Below are 16,169 nucleotides of genomic sequence, written 5' to 3' on the forward strand. Positions count from 1 at the left end.
CCCCTTTGTGCCCAGCAGCAGGCACTGAGGGGAGATGGCTCAGAGCAGAGCCAGCCAGCCTGCTGGTCCAGCATCTCCCAGGCTAGCAGCTCCAGCCTTTGCTGTCCCTGACAGAAGCTCTGCAATGGTCCCCTGGGAATGACGGAGAGTTCCTCACCTTGCAACGGGAGGGAGAAGAATGTAAGTGGGATCCGCGGCCTGGTTGATTAGGGCCCCTTGTGCCAGCTGGGGGGTGCCCTGGGAGGGCGCTGACAGCAGAAGTTAATGTTAATGCATTTTATCTTTGCTCCCTGGACTTAGCCATGGTTAGTGGCTGAGGCCAAGTTTCCTTCTGATAAAGAGGATTTGCTAGGTGATAACAAGGGGTCGGGCACCAATTAGAGTTAAGCCTTTAAAGCCAACACATCCTGCTTTTATGGCTTCTCCACCAGCTGGTCCCACTAGACTTTGCTGCTTGTTTGTCAGCTCCCAGGGACTGGAATGCCCCCAGGTTCCATGAATAAAGCAGGGTTCAAAAGATTTGCAGAGCAAGCGTTGTTAAAGCAGCAGGCATGGACTTTATGAATTAGGAGAAACGAAACCCTTTAGGAAAGGATCCCGAGGAGAGGCTGAAGCCTGCTGGCAGAGCAAGACACCAGACACCAGCTGAGGGCTGGCTGAGTCACAGAAGAACCAGTTTATCAGCAATTTGCTCAATGCAAGGCTGGGTTTTAACTCACTGTGTGGTTTGTTTGCAAGCCAAGAGCCATGTAGTCAAGAGATGGGATCTGTTTGGGGACCAGGCAAAATTGTGGGGGAGGCAGAAATAATTGAATAAAGTGGGGTCATCCCAATGATGGAAACAGGACCATGTGACTGAGGTGACCGGCTGCAAGGCGTGAACAGCGAGTACGTCTCTGATCAGTTTAGGAACAACCCTCAGGCTCCAGTAGGATTATTTATGGCTTGTGTAACCAAAGCACCAGAAGCCCTGGGCAGGGTCAAGACTCCATCATGCCAGTAGCTGTGCAGACCCAGAGCAAAGAGACAGGCCCTGCCCCAAAGAACGTGCATGCTAGGCAGGCAATGAACTGTCCAGCAAGTCCCTTTGAACAGCAGGCATGTCTGTGTTTGCAAGAGACTTCATAACAGGCAAAAGGCTTAACACGTGGAATTAATGGTTTGCAACGAACAGGTCGAGCCACTCAAACTGGTCGAGAAAAGGAGGGTCTGAATTCGAGTGAGCATATCTACTGTTATCATTGTTTCTGTGTATTATGGTAGCACTAAGAGGCCCCAGCTGAGATCAGGGCCTGTTGCCCTTTGGGCTACACACACACACACATAGGAAGAGACAATCCCAGCCCAGAAGACCTCACAATCTAGGGATTTTACAGGTGGAGAACAAAGAGGCTAAGTGACTGTGACGAAGTGGGACTGTTCTTAATGTTTCCTCTGAATAGTGGGGGGGTGCCTCAGTTTCCCCTAGGCAGTTCTTAAGTATCTAGGGGGTGGAGTAAGGGTGTATGATCATTGCAGAGCCCTAGAGGGCAGGTGTGTGCAGGGGTCTGGACACAGAGAATGGCCGACACCCTGTTTCCTGGCAACTGATGGCCTGGGCCCTTCCCCTCTGCAAGGTGAGAGCTGAAGGGTTGGAGAACAAAGGAATCAGGTGACCACCTGGCCCGGGAAAGGAACAAAGCCCAGAGGAGGAGGGGCTGGAGGGGGTTTTCAGTTTGGGGCTGGCTGGGACATGGAGTGAAGTGCAGACGTGGTTGTCTGGCTCACTGCCCCCCAAAATGGACCCAGCTGAGGGGTCCCGTTCTCTGCACCTGCAAGCTCTGTTTTAGACCATGTTCCTGTCGTCTAATAAACCTTCTGTTTTACTGGCTGGCTGAGAGTCACGTCTGACTGCGAAGTTGGGGTGCAGGACCCTCTGGCTTCCCCAGGACCCCGCCTGGGCGGACTCGCTGGGGGAAGCGCACGGAGGGGCAGAGGATGCTGAATGCTCCGAGGTCAGACCCAGGAAGGTGGAAGCTGTGTGAGCTGTGTGTCCTGAAGACAGGCTGCTCACAGAAAGGCGACTGCCCCAGAGTCCTGACTGGCTTCATGGGGAGCAGTTCCAGAGCATCGCCCAGGGACTCCGTGACAACTGGTGGCAGCGGTGGGATGTACTGCACCCCGTGGATGGCGCTTCCTGCAGTAAGTGACTGGGGAGCAGTAACAGGAAGGGGGATTGCCGAGGACCAGGCCTGCTGAAGGCTCAGAGAGGAGCGGTTTCGGGGGGCGGTTAACCCCTGGGAGTGTGTGACCAGCGATAAGGACTGTGCAGTAATGGGGTCCCCCTGGGGACTGCAGTGAGCAGTCTCAGGGGCGGAGGAGTCTGCAGCTCGACCCTGGCAAAGAGGTGGTGACCTCGAGAAGGGCTGGCACACTAGGGGTTCTCCCTGGAAACCGTGGGGAGCTGAGAACACACAGGCCTGTGAGTCCACGACAACTTGGGAGGAGCGGAGTGATGGCCTGTCACTGTCTCCTTAAGAAGGACATTGTCACCCTGTGCAAAAAGAGAGGGTTGAGCGTTGGAAAGTTCACCAAAGCAGAGTTAATCGTGCAGCTGGAGGAGAATGACCGCTCTAAGGGACAGATTCCTGACCCCAACTGGGGCTGTAGCAGGATCTGGGAGCAGCTGGAGTAGTAGCCAGGCATCGCCAAGACTCCTGTCCCCGACCAGACGGGGGTCTTCACAATCGGGTTCCCCATCGGGGGATCGAGACGGACGGGATTGGAGCTGAGTCCGAGAGCAAGAGGACCGTGGGAGACAGCGAGAGCCCGAGAAAGAGCTGCAGAAGCAGCAGCAGCATGAACTGGCGGTGGTGGGGCGGAGAGGCCTAGGGGACCTCCCAGGGGTGAGTGGGGATAGATCCCGGGGGGCCAGTTCCGCAGGGAACCTCGAGACTAAGTTGCTGCCCCTCGTTAAGGAGGGGGGGTGTGGATGCCCACCTCACTGCCTTTGAGCAGGCTGGCGATTTGAACCAAGGGGACCCTGCGGAAAAGCCCCGGTGTCTAGCTCCCTTGCTGGGTCCCAAGGCCATAGACACCGTCAGCCAGATAGTTGGGGATGTGGATAGGCTCCCACTCCTGACCCCAACCTATATGTCTGTGTGGAGTGTCCTGGGGCCAGGCCCCTCGGACCTCCAGTGGGAGCAGAAGGTGATGGTCAATGGGGAGACATTCTTGGGGTGGCCAAAGGGCATGGGCTGCATAAACCTTCCCACATGCGGCCTGCGAGTGCTATCGACCACACCCGACTTAAGGGACGGCGTGAAACTGGAAGGGCCTGGTGTAACTCCTACCAAGGAATGGGAGAGATGCTGGAGCATCCATGGGAACGTTGGTGGCTTCGAACTTCCCCAGGTCAGCGGCTAAAGTGACCCCGCTCAGTTTGATCTCGAAGGGGGGAGAGATGTGACAAAGTGGGACTGTTCTTAATGTTTCCTCTGAATAGTGTGGGGGTGCCTCAGTTTCCCCTAGGCAGTTCTTAAGTATCTAGGTGGTGGGGTAAGGGTGTATGATCATTGCAGAGCCCTAGAGGGCAGGTGTGTGCAGGGGTCTGGACACAGAGAATGGCCGACACCCTGTTTTCTGGCAACTGATGGCCTGGGCCCTTCCCCTCTGCAAGGTGAGAGCTGAAGGGTTGGAGAACAAAGGAATCAGGTGACCACCTGGCCCGGGAAAGGAACAAAGCCCAGAGGAGGAGGGGCTGGAGGGGGTTTTCAGTTTGGGGCTGGCTGGGACATGGAGTGAAGTGCAGACGTGGTTGTCTGGCTCACTGCCCCCCAAAATGGACCCAGCTGAGGGGTCCCGTTCTCTGCACCTCCAAGCTCTGTTTTAGACCATGTTCCTGTCATCTAATAAACCTTCTGTTTTACTGGCTGGCTGAGAGTCACGTCTGACTGCGAAGTTGGGGTGCAGGACCCTCTGGCTTCCCCAGGACCCTGCCTGGGCGGACTCGCTGGGGGAAGCGCACGGAGGGGCAGAGGATGCTGAATGCTCCGAGGTCAGACCCAGGAAGGTGGAAGCTGTGTGAGCTGTGTGTCCTGAAGACAGGCTGCTCACAGAAAGGCGACTGCTCCAGAGTCCTGCCTGGCTTCATGGGGAGCAGTTCCAGAGCATGGCCCAGGGACTCCATGACAGTGACTTCCCTGAGGTCGCCCATGGAGTCAGTAGCAGAGCCAGGAATTGAAACCAGCCTGTCCAAAGTCATCCTTCCTCTCTGGCCCTAGCTTGGCTAAATGACAGCAAAGGTGGTTGTGAAGGGGACATGAAAACCATTGAAGGCTGGGGGAGGGGAACTATTCAGGGTTCTGCATGGGGTGAAAATGAGACTAGCAAGATCCGTTTCCTAGAACTCAGCTGCCTCATTCAGAAGAACAGCTTTCCAAGGGTTAGTGAACAATTCACCCCCAAGCTAGGCCTAAGCCCAAGGGAGGTGCTATGGACTGTGTCAGGAGTGATTTAGTCTTACATGGAGCACAGGAGCTGGTCCAAGAGGTGACAAGAGCTGAACTGCTCGGTAATAGTGACTGTAATGAAATAAAATTTACTATCCTTATAGGGGGGAAATACCACAGAAACCCACCATAGTAACACATCACTTCCAAGAGGGGAACTCCAAAAAATAAGGATGCTAGTGAAATAGAAACTAAGAAGAACAGTCACAAGAGTGCAGTGCCTGCAAGATTCCTGGAAGCTTTTTAAAACATCGTAATAAGAACATAAGAAGGGCCACACTGGGTCAGACCAAAGTCTCGCCCAGTCTCCTGTCTCCCGTCTCCCGACAGTGGCCAAGGCCGGGTGCCCCGGAGGGAATGAACAGACCAGGGAATCATCGAGTGAGCCATCCCCTGTCGCCCATTCCCAGCATCTGGCACCCAGAAGCTAGGGATGGACCTATCCTCCATGAACTTACCTAGTTCTTTTCTGAAGACTCAAATTAAATATCCCTAATTTAAAAAAAAAAAAAGTCAGAGGACCAAAAAATGCCACCCTGGCTAAACCACAGACTGAAAGAGGTGATTAGGGACAGAAAGGCACCCTTTAAAAAGGGGAAGTCAAATCCTGCTGAGGAAAAGAGAAAGGAACATAAACTCTGGCGAGTCAAGTGTGAAGAGATCTAGAATTAGGCCAGCCAGAAAAGAATTCGACGAGCAACTAGCCAAAGACACAAAAACTAACAGCAAATTTTTTTTAAGTACATCAGAAGCAGGGGCTGGCCAAGCGATCAATCGAGGCCACTGGTCAATCAAGGTGCTAAAGGAGAGCTGAGGGAAGGCAAGGCCATTGCAGAGAAGCTAAACGAATTCTCTGCACTGGTCCTCACGGCAGGGGATGTGAGGGAGAGCCCAGCACCTGGGCCATTCTTTTTGGGTGACAGATCTGTGGAAGTGTCCCAGATTTGTCAGTACAGGAGATTTTTGAACAAATTGATCAATTAAACAGTAACAAGTGACCAGGACCAGACGGTATCACCCAAAGGTTCTGAACGAACTCAGCTATGAAATTGCAGAACTGTTAACTGGGATGTGTAACCTATCGCTTAAATCTGCCTCTGGACCAGATGACTGGAGGGTAGCTAATGTAGCACCTAGTTTTTAGAAAGGCTCCAGAGGTGATCCTGAGTTGATCCACTTGATCCCGGCAATTACAGGCTGGTAAGCCTGACTTCAGTACTGGGCAAATTGGTTGAAACTATAGTAAAGAACAGAATTATCAGACACAGAGATGAATATGATTTGATGGGGAAGAGTCAATACAGCTTTTGTAAAAGGAAATCATGCCTCACCAACCTACAAGAATTCTTTGAGGGGTCAACAAACACGTGGACAAGGGTGATCCAGTGGGTATACTGTACTTGGACGTTCAGAAAACCTTTGATAAGGTCCCTCACCAAAGGCTCTTAAGCAAGGTAAGAGTCATGGGATAAGAGGGAAGGTTCTCTCATGGATTGGTAACTGGTTAAAAGACAGGAAACAAAGGGTAGGAAAAAGAAAAGGAAGACTTGTGGCACCTTAGAGACTAACCAATTTATTTGAGCATAAGCTTTTGTGAGCTACAGCTCACTTCATCGGAGGCATGCATCCGATGAAGTGAGCTGTAGCTCACGAAAGCTGATGCTCAAATAAATTGGTTAGTCTCTAAGGTGCCACAAGTCCTCCTTTTCTTTTTGTGTTATCTGGTGATTGCTAAATCCCCAGCTCCTGGAGTCACATGAGCACATGAGAATCTCATCTTGTCTTGTTGCCAATGTGAGTTCTTCTCCAAGTGCTAATCATGCCTGGACTCGGGTGCACAGAGCGCATCCGTACCCACCCGGGGAATACCGATGGGGACCATGCAGTGTGAAGAGCCTCCAGGTGCGGCTGAGTCACCTCCATTTCCTTACCATTGTGGTTGTGGCAGAGGGAGAGAACCATGATCCCTGAAGGCTCAGACCCCAGGAGGTGAGGGAAAAACACTCACCGTTCATTGCTTATAAAAATCGCGTGCTTGGTATCGAGATCTCGTGGCTGTTGGGCCCTGACTCCCGATTACTGAATGGGTGGGGTCGTGACACTGATTCTCCTAGGGTTCCCTGCTCCCCACTACTGTTCTTGCCGGTCTCCTTGCTCGCTGGGGTGGCCGCAGAAGGGGCATGGAGCAGGGGCAGCTGATTCCCTGACAAATGGGGGGTGAATGTCCGTGGTGGGGATTGTCCCGTGATGTTCCTCAGCTTCGGCAAGAGAGTCCAGGTGCCGTCACCGATCCTGGAGCATCTCAGCTGCCCCTGCCATTCCCGTCCACACCCAGCAGCACCTTGTGACGGGGTGTGACGATGTGACTCAGCAGGGAGGGGGGAGTGTTGACCTGGGAATGTGCCCTGGGGATGGGAGACCTGAGAGCCTGTCACCTGAGCCAGGAGGGGGAGGGGGAGGTAACACCTCTGCCCAGGAATGTGAACAGAGGCTGCAGCAGGGAACCTGCTGGGTGAGTTGTTGGCAGTTTGGGGCTGGGTGGAGGAACACAGGGAACCCCAGGGCTGGGGTCTAAGCTCCCTGCTCCCCCAGAAGGACGTGATTGAGGGGTCCTGGTTGTACCCACAAGCTCTGTTGTGGTCTGTGTTCCTGTTGTCCAATAAACCTTCTGTTTTACTGGCTGGCTGAGAGTCTCAGTGGATCCCAGGAAGAGGGGTGCAGGGCCTGGACTCCCCCACACTCCGTGACACTTCTCTCCCCCCTTCGAGACTGAACGGAGCGGGGTCACTGTGACCAGTCACCTGGGGAAGTTTGGGGCCCCCTCTCCGGGACAGCGCATCCGCTATCAGGTTGGCACTTCCCTTCACGTGGACCACGTCCATGTCGTAATCCTGCAGGAGCAGGCTCCATCTCAGGAGCTTGGCGTTGGCTCCTTTCATCTGGTGCAGCCAGGTCAGGGGAGAGTGGTCGGTGTACACGGTGAAGTGTCGCCCGAAGAGATGGGGCTCTAGTTTCTTGAGGGCCCACACCATGGCCAGGCACTCCTTCTCGATGGCTGCGTAGTGTTGCTCCCGGGGTAGCAACTTCTTGCTCAGGTACACGATGGGGTGTCTCTCCCCCTTTTCATCCTCCTGCATTAACACCGCCCCCAGTCCCGTGTCGGAGGCGTCGGTGAACACCACAAAGGGCTTGTCAAAGTCTGGGTTTGCCAGAACTGGGCCACTGACCAGAGTCTCCTTCAGCGCCCGGAAAGCCTCCTGGCACTGCTCGGTCCAGACCACCTTGTCTGGCTTCCCCTTCTTGCATAGCTCAGTGATGGGGGTGGCTATGGCGCTAAAGTGGGGCACAAATCTTCGGTAGTATCCTGCCATCCCAATAAAGGCTTGGACCTGCTTTTTGGTGTGGGGAGCGGGCCAGTCTCTGATCACCTCCACCTTGGCTGGTTCCGGCTTTAGGCGGCCGCTCCCCACCCGATGGCCCAGGTAAGATACTTCCGCCATCCCCACCTTGCACTTCTCCGCTTTTACAGTCAGCCCAGCCCCCTGGAGTCGGTCCAGCACTTGTCTAACCTGGGACACGTGGTCCTCCCAGGTCTGGCTAAAGACACAGATGTCATCAATATATGCCACGGCAAAACTCTCCATCCCCCTCAGGAGCTGATCCACCAGGCGCTGGAAGGTGGCCGGCGCTCCCTTGAGGCCGAAAGGCAGGGTCAGGAACTCATAGAGCCCCAGAGGGGTGATAAAGGCCGATTTCAGCCGGGCATCTGCATCCAGCGGCACTTGCCAGTAGCCCTTTGTAAGGTCCATGGTGGTGAGGTACCGAGCTCCTCCCAGCTTGTCTAGGAGCTCGTCCGGCCTGGGCATGGGGTAGGCATCAGATACCGTGATGGCATTGAGCTTCCGATAGTCCACGCAGAACCGGACCGACCCGTCCTTCTTGGGGACCAGCACCACCGGCGAGGCCCAAGGGCTGGCAGAGGGCTGGATCACCCCCAAAGCCAGCATGTCCCGGACCTCTCTTTCCAGGTCCTGAGCAGTTTTCCCTGTGACTCGGAAGGGGGAGCATCTTATCGGCGGGTGCGACCCGGTCTGCACCCGGTGGACAGTCAGATTAGTGCATCCAGGCTGGTTGGAAAACAGCTGTCGGTACGGATGCAGCACCCCCCTGACCTCAGCTTGCTGGGCAGGGGTTAGCTGATCCGAGAGGGGAATTGTTTCCAGGGGGGAACCAGCTCTGGTCCCAGGGAATAGATCTACTAAAGGGTCATCTCCCTGCTCCTCCCAATGTCCACACACGGCCAACACCACATTCCCCCTGGCATAATATGGCTTCATCATATTGACATGGTACACCCGGCGGTGGTGCGCCCGGTTCGACAGCTCCACCACATAGTTTACCTCACTGAGCTGCTTGACGACCTTGAAAGGGCCCTCCCAGGCGGCCTGTAGTTTGTTCTTTCTCACGGGGATGAGAACCATCACCAGATCCCCGGTGGCGTAGGCACGGGCCCGCGCCGTGCGGTCATACCAGACCTTCTGCTTCTTCTGGGCTCTGGCCAGATTCTCCCTGGCCAGGCCCATGAGTTCAGCCAGTTTCTCTCGGAAGATCAGGACATACTCCACCACTGACTCTCCATCGGGAGTGGCCTTCCCCTCCCACTCGTCTCTCATCAGGTCCAGGGGGCCCCTCACCCTCCTTCCATATAATAGTTCGACAGGCGAAAATCCGGTCGACTCCTGGGTTGTCACGGAGTCCCTGGGCGATGCTCTGGAACTGCTCCCCATGAAGCCAGTCAGGACTCTGGGGCAGTCGCCTTTCTGTGAGCAGCCTGTCTTCAGGACACACAGCTCACACAGCTTCCACCTTCCTGGGTCTGACCTCGGAGCATTCAGCATCCTCTGCCCCTCCGTGCGCTTCCCCCCAGCGAGTCCGCTCAGGCGGGGCTCCTGGGGAAGCCAGAGGGTCCTGCACCCCAACTTCGCAGTCAGACGTGACTCTCAGCCAGCCAGTAAAACAGAAGGTTTATTAGACGACAGGAACATGGTCTAAAACAGAGCTTGCAGGTGCAGAGAACGGGACCCCTCAGCTGGGTCCATTTTGGGGGGGCAGTGAGCCAGACAACCACGTCTGCACTTCACTCCATGTCCCAGCCAGCCCCAAACTGAAAAACCCCCTCCAGCCCCTCCTCCTCTGGGCTTTGTTCCTTTCCCGGGCCAGGTGGTCACCTGATTCCTTTGTTCTCCAACCCTTCAGCTCTCACCTTGCAGGGGGGGAAGGGCCCAGGCCATCGGTTGCCAGGAAACAGGGTGTTGGCCATTCTCTGTGTCCAGACTCCTGCACACACATGCCCTCTAGGGCTCTGCAATGATCATACACCCTTACTCCACCCCCTAGATACTTAAGAACTGCCTAGGGGAAACTGAGGCACCCCCACACTATTCAGAGGAAACATTAAGAACAGTCCCACTTCGTCACAGCCTTCCCCTCCCACTCGTCTCTCATCAGGTCCAGGGGGCCCCTCACCCTCCTTCCATATAATAGTTCGACAGGCGAAAATCCGGTCGACTCCTGGGGCACCTCCCTGTACGCGAACAGCAGGTGAGGTAAGTACTTGTCCCAATCCTGCGGGTGCTGGTTCATAAAGGTTTTCAGCATCATCTTTAGCGTCCCGTTAAACCTCTCCACCAGCCCATTGGACTGGGGGTGATAAGCTGAGGCCCAGTCGTGCCGGACCCCACATTTCTCCCACAAGCACCGGAGCAGGGCCGACATGCAGTTGGAGCCTTGGTCTGTCAAGACTTCCTTGGGGAACCCCACTTGGCTGAAAATGGTCAGGAGCGCATCGGCCACGGTGTCGGCTTCAATGGAAGCTAAGGGCACTGCCTCGGGGTAGCGGGTGGCAAAATCTACCACGACCAGAATGTATTTCTTCCCCGACCGGGTCGTCCTGCTGAGAGGCCCCACGATGTCCATGGCCACCTTCTGGAAAGGCTCCTCTATGATGGGCAAAGGTCTCAAAGCCGCTTTCCCTTTGTCCCGGGCCTTCCCCACCCTCTGACAGGGGTCACAGGATCGGCAATACTGCCGGACCGTGGTAAAGACCCCGGGCCAGTAAAAGTTCTGTAGCAGCCTCTGCCGGGTGCGCTGGATTCCCTGGTGCCCTGCGAGGGGGATGTCATGGGCCAGGGACAGGAGCTTGCGGCGATACTTCTGGGGGACCACCAGCTGCCTCCTGATCCCACAGGACTCTACTTCCCTTGTGGGAGCCCATTCTCGGTACAGGAACCCTTTCTCCCACAGGAACCTCTCCTGGCAGTCTCTCCTCATGGTCCGTACCACACCAAGGTCGGCCAGGTCCCTGAGCTTCCGCAAGGAGGGATCTTTCCGCAACTCGGACTGGAACTCAGCGGCTGGGGAAGGGATGGGGCCCGGTTCCCCCTCAGTGGACAGGTCTGAGGCCTCAGCCTCTCTGAGCCGTGCCCCTCGGCCCTCCCTCCCCACCAGGGTAGGGTCCTGCACCTCCGGTGTGGTACCCTCCCCGAGGTCAGGGTGCAGTGCCCCTCGCCGGCTCTGGCTACGGGTCACTACCAGGGCGGTCTGGGGCTTGCTTGGCCAGTCCTCTAGGTCTCCCCCCATCAAAACTTCAGTGGGCAAATGGTGGTGTACCCCCACATCCTTGGGGCCCTCCTTGGCCCCCCATTTCAGGTGTACCCTTGCCACGGGCACCTTAAATGGGATCCCGCCCACCCCTGTCAGGGTCAGGTAGGTGTTGGGCACCACCCGATCTGGGGCCACCACCTTGGGCCGGGCCAGCGTCACCTCCGCGCCCGTATCCCAGTATCCATTGACCTTCCTCCCATCCACCTCCAGGGGAACAAGGCACTCTCTCCGGAGGGACAGCCCCACGCCCACCCTGTAAACCGAGCACCCTGAGTCCAGAGCCTCCAGCCCTCTGGTGGAGCTGGCCTGGGGTACTCTTCCCTCCTGAGCAGGTGGTAAACTAGTAGCCCCCCTTGCCTGGGTCGTCTGCCCCTCGTCCAGCTGGGTCCCTACCCAGTTAACCCTGGGTAGGTTGGGTCTGCTCAGTTTGTCCCTGAGCCCAGGGCACTGGGACCGTACGTGGCCTCTCTGGCCACAGTGATAGCAGCTCAGGTCACGTTGGTCCCCTCGAGCGGGTCGGAGGGGCCCGACGCCAGGCGTTCCCCTTGGGAGGGGGTTCTCCCTATTTCCCCGCTGGGAGGCCCCCTGGTGACTCTCTCTCTGCATCGGGGGGGGCCTGTTCTTTTGGGACTCCTCCCGGCTACCCCCTGACCGACTGTTCACAAACTCGTCGGCCAGCTGCCCTGCGTGCTGGGGGTTCTCGAGCTTTTTGTCCACCAACCACAGCCTCAGGTCGGAAGGGCACTGTTCATACAGTTGCTCCAGTACAATTAGGTCAAGCAGGTCCTCTTTAGCTCGGGCCCCCGCTGTCCACTTGCGGGCATACCCCTGCATCCGGTTGACCAGTTGTAGGTAGGTGACCTCAGGCGTTTTACGCTGACTCCGGAACCTTCTCCGGTACATCTCGGGGGTCAGCCCAAACTCACGGAGCAGGGCCTGTTTGAACAGTTCATAGTCCCCTGCCTCCGGCCCTGTCATCCGGCTGTACACCTCCACGGCTTTGGGGTCCAGTAAGGGGGTGAGAAACTGGAGCCTGTCTGCAGGGTCAACCCTGTGCAGCTCACAGGCATTCTCAAAGGCCGTCAGGAAGCTATCTATGTCCTCCCCCTCCTTACGCTGGGCCAGGAAGCATTTATCAAAGTTCCTTGCAGTATCATAGAATCATAGAATCATAGAATATAAGGGTTGGAAGGGACCCCAGAAGGTCATCTAGTCCAACCCCCTGCTCAAAGCAGGACCAATTCCCAGTTAAATCATCCCAGCCAGGGCTTTGTCAAGCCTGACCTTAAAAACCTCTAAGGAAGGAGATTCTACCACCTCCCTAGGTAACGCATTCCAGTGTTTCACCACCCTCATAGTGAAAAAGTTTTTCCTAATATCCAATACCCCCAGTCTTGGGTCCCCCCGCACTCACCGCAGCCGGGGCCCCACTGCTCCTCAGCCTGGCCAGCTCCAGTTCATGCTGTCTTTGTTTCTCCTTCTCCTGACGTTCACTCTCCTTCTCCTCCTGCTCATGTTGACGTTGTTTCTCCTCATGTTGACGTTGTTTTTCATGATCCTCCAGCTCCCTCATTTTCATCTCCCTCTCCCATTCCAGCCGCCTCCGCTCCAGGGATGGGGAGCTCCGCCGGGAGGATCCCCTGCTGGGTGCTGGGGTCAGGGTGCCCTCGGTATTCGCTGGGCTTCCCCCAACCCCTCCCCCAGACATAGGTAGGAAGGGCCTCGGGATGTCCTCGGCAGCAGTCTGACCCCTCCCAGCCCGGTCAGGCCCCAGGGCCCACGCTGCATCTGCCGGGCGGCTTCCCTCAGGGACAGGGATCGGGTCATCCAAGCGATCCCTCTCCTCCAGCTGGGCAATCAGCTGTTCCTTGGTGGACCTCCTGATGCGCAGCCCCCTCTGCCTGCACAGCTCCACCAGGTCGCTATTAAGGCGTTTAGCGTACATCTCCCTGCTGGCCACTCGCAGGCCGGGCAGCTTCCCACGGTTTCCAGGAAAAGCCCTTAGTGTGTCAGTCCTTCTTGAGGTCACCACCTCTTTGCCAGGGTCGAGCTGCAGACTCCTCCGCCCCTGGGACCGCTCGCTGCAACCCCCCAGGGGACCCTGTTACTGCAAAAGTCTTTCTCTCTGGTCACACATTCCCAGGGGTTAACCGCCCCCCGAAACCGTCTCTCTCTGAATCTTCAGCACGCCTGGTCCCCGTCAATCCCCCTTCGTTTTACTGTTCCCCAGTCACTTACTGCAGGAAGCGCCGTTCACGGGGTGCAGTAGATCCCACCGCTGCCACCAGTGTCACGGAGTGTGGGGGAGTCCAGGCCCTGCACCCCTCTTCCTGGGATCCACTGAGACTCTCAGCCAGCCAGTAAAACAGAAGGTTTATTGGACAACAGGAACACAGTCCACAACAGAGCTTGTGGGTACAACCAGGACCCCTCAATCACGTCCTTCTGGGGGAGCAGGGAGCTTAGATCCCAGCCCTGGGGTTCCCTGTGTTCCTCTCCCCAGCCCCAAACTGCCAACTAACCCCACCCAGCAGGTTCCCTGCTGCAGCCTCTGTCCACATTCCTGGGCAGAGGTGTCACCTCCCCCTCCCCCTCCCAGCTCAGGTGACAGGCTCTCAGGTCTCCCATCCCCAGGGCACATTCCCAGGTCAACACTCCCCCCTCCCTGCTGAGTCACATCGTCACACGGGGCGTGGGCCTCGGGCCGGCCCTCTGCCTCGCGGGAATGGCCCCAAGTGCACAGGGGCTGGTTGATGGCCACTCGCCTAGGCACAGCGGCCTGGGACGCTAGTACCTCCTCATGGCGCAGAGGGGCCGTGCAGCCCAAGTGGCTGAGCAGAACCGCTGGGCTGGCCAGGAAAGCCAGGGCTGGGTGTGTGGGAGATACGCTAGCAAGGCCGGAAGTGGGGATTTCTGACACGCCGTGGGACAGTGATCATGGGCATCGCCGGGGAGCTTGGGAGGAGGCAGAGCCTGCTTGTTGGCAGGTCCTGGGCCTGCAATGACACTGTTCTGCCCCGGCGTCAGCCGCATTTCCCTTTGGTGACTGTGTTGAACGGCCCCAGAGGAGCCTGGGTAAAAAGACCACGCCTGGATCCCCCTGGACTCCCTTGTTTACTTTGCTCTCTGGGTGTTTGCCTTTGTTTCACATAGATTCAGAGATTCCAAGGCCAGACCACTGGGGTCATCTAATCTGGCCTCCAGTAGAACACAGGCCATAGGATTTCCCCGAAATAATTCCCAGTGGAGCGAGAGCCTCTCGCTTAGAAGAACATCCACTCTGTTTGCCTGGCCTGAAACGCCAAGCTCCTCAGGGTGGGAGCCATTCCTGTACGCTCAGGGTACTACTCAAAGGACACCTCCTCCTGTTACTGACCAGAAAGCTCTCTTCCATGTAGGCATGAGCGTCTTTCACCCGGGATTCACGTCACCGGCTGCCTACTTGAGCTCCCCACCCGCCACCCAAATGCAGGCAACTCTGGGCTGAAACATGGCAGCTAACTGCCACCCCGCAGCAACCTCACCCAGCAGTTTGGGACAGGAAGTGAAGGGTTCCGTATCCAGCTGGAATGACAGGAGGGGCTGACAGAGGGAGACTGGAATTGGCCAGGACTCTGGGGTTGTGTGCCTCTGCTCTTGAGAAAGAGACCATGGGATCTTCACCACCCGTGAGCCCGTGCTTCCATCTCGTCCCAGCCGCCTGCACAGCACCCTGGAGCATTGGCTCAGTACCCCCTGGGATGGGCGGGCAGTGAAATCGGCGTTCTCTACAGCACAGCACAGGGGGGCCCAGACTCAGAGGGACGGGCACCCCCTCCTGGGCCCCCAGCACCACGTCTATCACTCTGGGCTTTCCCGTCCAGGGGCTGACGCAGCCCAGCCCTATGTACCTGGGGTGCTGCCAGGAGAGGGGTGGGGAGCAGCATCGCACCCGTCCCCTCTTTCCGGTTCCAGGCCCTGGAGGAGAATCATGCCCCGCCAGCCCGCTCTGTGCAAAAGGCCCCTCGCTCTGTGACAGGCGTCCCCCGTTCTGCTCCGTCCCATGGACGCGGCGCCCTCTCTCTGTTGAGCCGTCCCTGTCCAGCAGGCCCAGCTTGCGTGCGGCTGGGCTCTCTGCTCGGCCGCGCTCCCCGACCGGCTGGGTCCCGCGCCCTCGACCCAGGCAGCGGCCTGGCGCCCCAGGGCAGGGCGCAGGGAGGCCGGGTGGCTCTGGCAGGCCTGTCCCTGGACTCCTGCCTCCGGCTGCAGGCCCCACTGTCACTGGCGATAAGCGGCCTCACGCAGAGCGGCGAGGGGCCAGCCCCCCAGCGGAAGGGCTGGGAGACCGGCGTTCGAGGGGAGACCCTGGTCCTGCAATCGGGCCCTCTGGCGCACGGCCCTGTGCACGAGCACAGACCCCACAGGGCGCTGGATGGGGGCTGCACTGGGGAGCGTTCCCTAGGTGACAGGCCTGCCCTGGCCGAGGGAGAGGGTCTCAACCACCGGTGCTCCCCCCCCGGGATTTCTACGCTGCCGAGCTCCCCCTGCTTTATTGGGCTTCTTCCTCGGTTTTCCTCCCTTCTCTCGAGGGCCCAGCAGGGAGCAGATAGGCCAAGGGAAGGAGGTTCGTCGGGGTGAATGCTTAGCTCTGCAGCGCACCCTGGCCCCGGGCAGCATCTGACCAGAGCAAAGGGCAGGGCCCACGGCAGGCTGAGGAGTGGGGTGGGGGGAACCGTTAGCGAAGACGTTGGAGCCCCTGCGAGCAGGGCCCTGCTGAACCAAGCTGGACCCCAGCCCAGGGGGCTTCCCCGTGCAGCTGACCCAGCCCACTCCTGCAGCACCCCTCTGGGCTGGCTTGGCCATGTGACGAGGCTGGCGTCTTGCAATGCAGTTTGGGTTGGTTGACGCTTATGGTAAGAGTCCCAGGTGCTTTGGGGGTTTCCAGGGCAGGGCAAAGACCCGCGTCCCCCTCCCCCCGGCTGAGCCTAGAAGATGTCATTGGTCCTTCAGCTTAGCCCTGGCTCCATACCCACCCCT

Source organism: Caretta caretta, chromosome 5 (genome assembly GCF_965140235.1).
Source record: "Caretta caretta isolate rCarCar2 chromosome 5, rCarCar1.hap1, whole genome shotgun sequence".
Taxonomy (NCBI): domain Eukaryota; kingdom Metazoa; phylum Chordata; order Testudines; family Cheloniidae; genus Caretta; species Caretta caretta.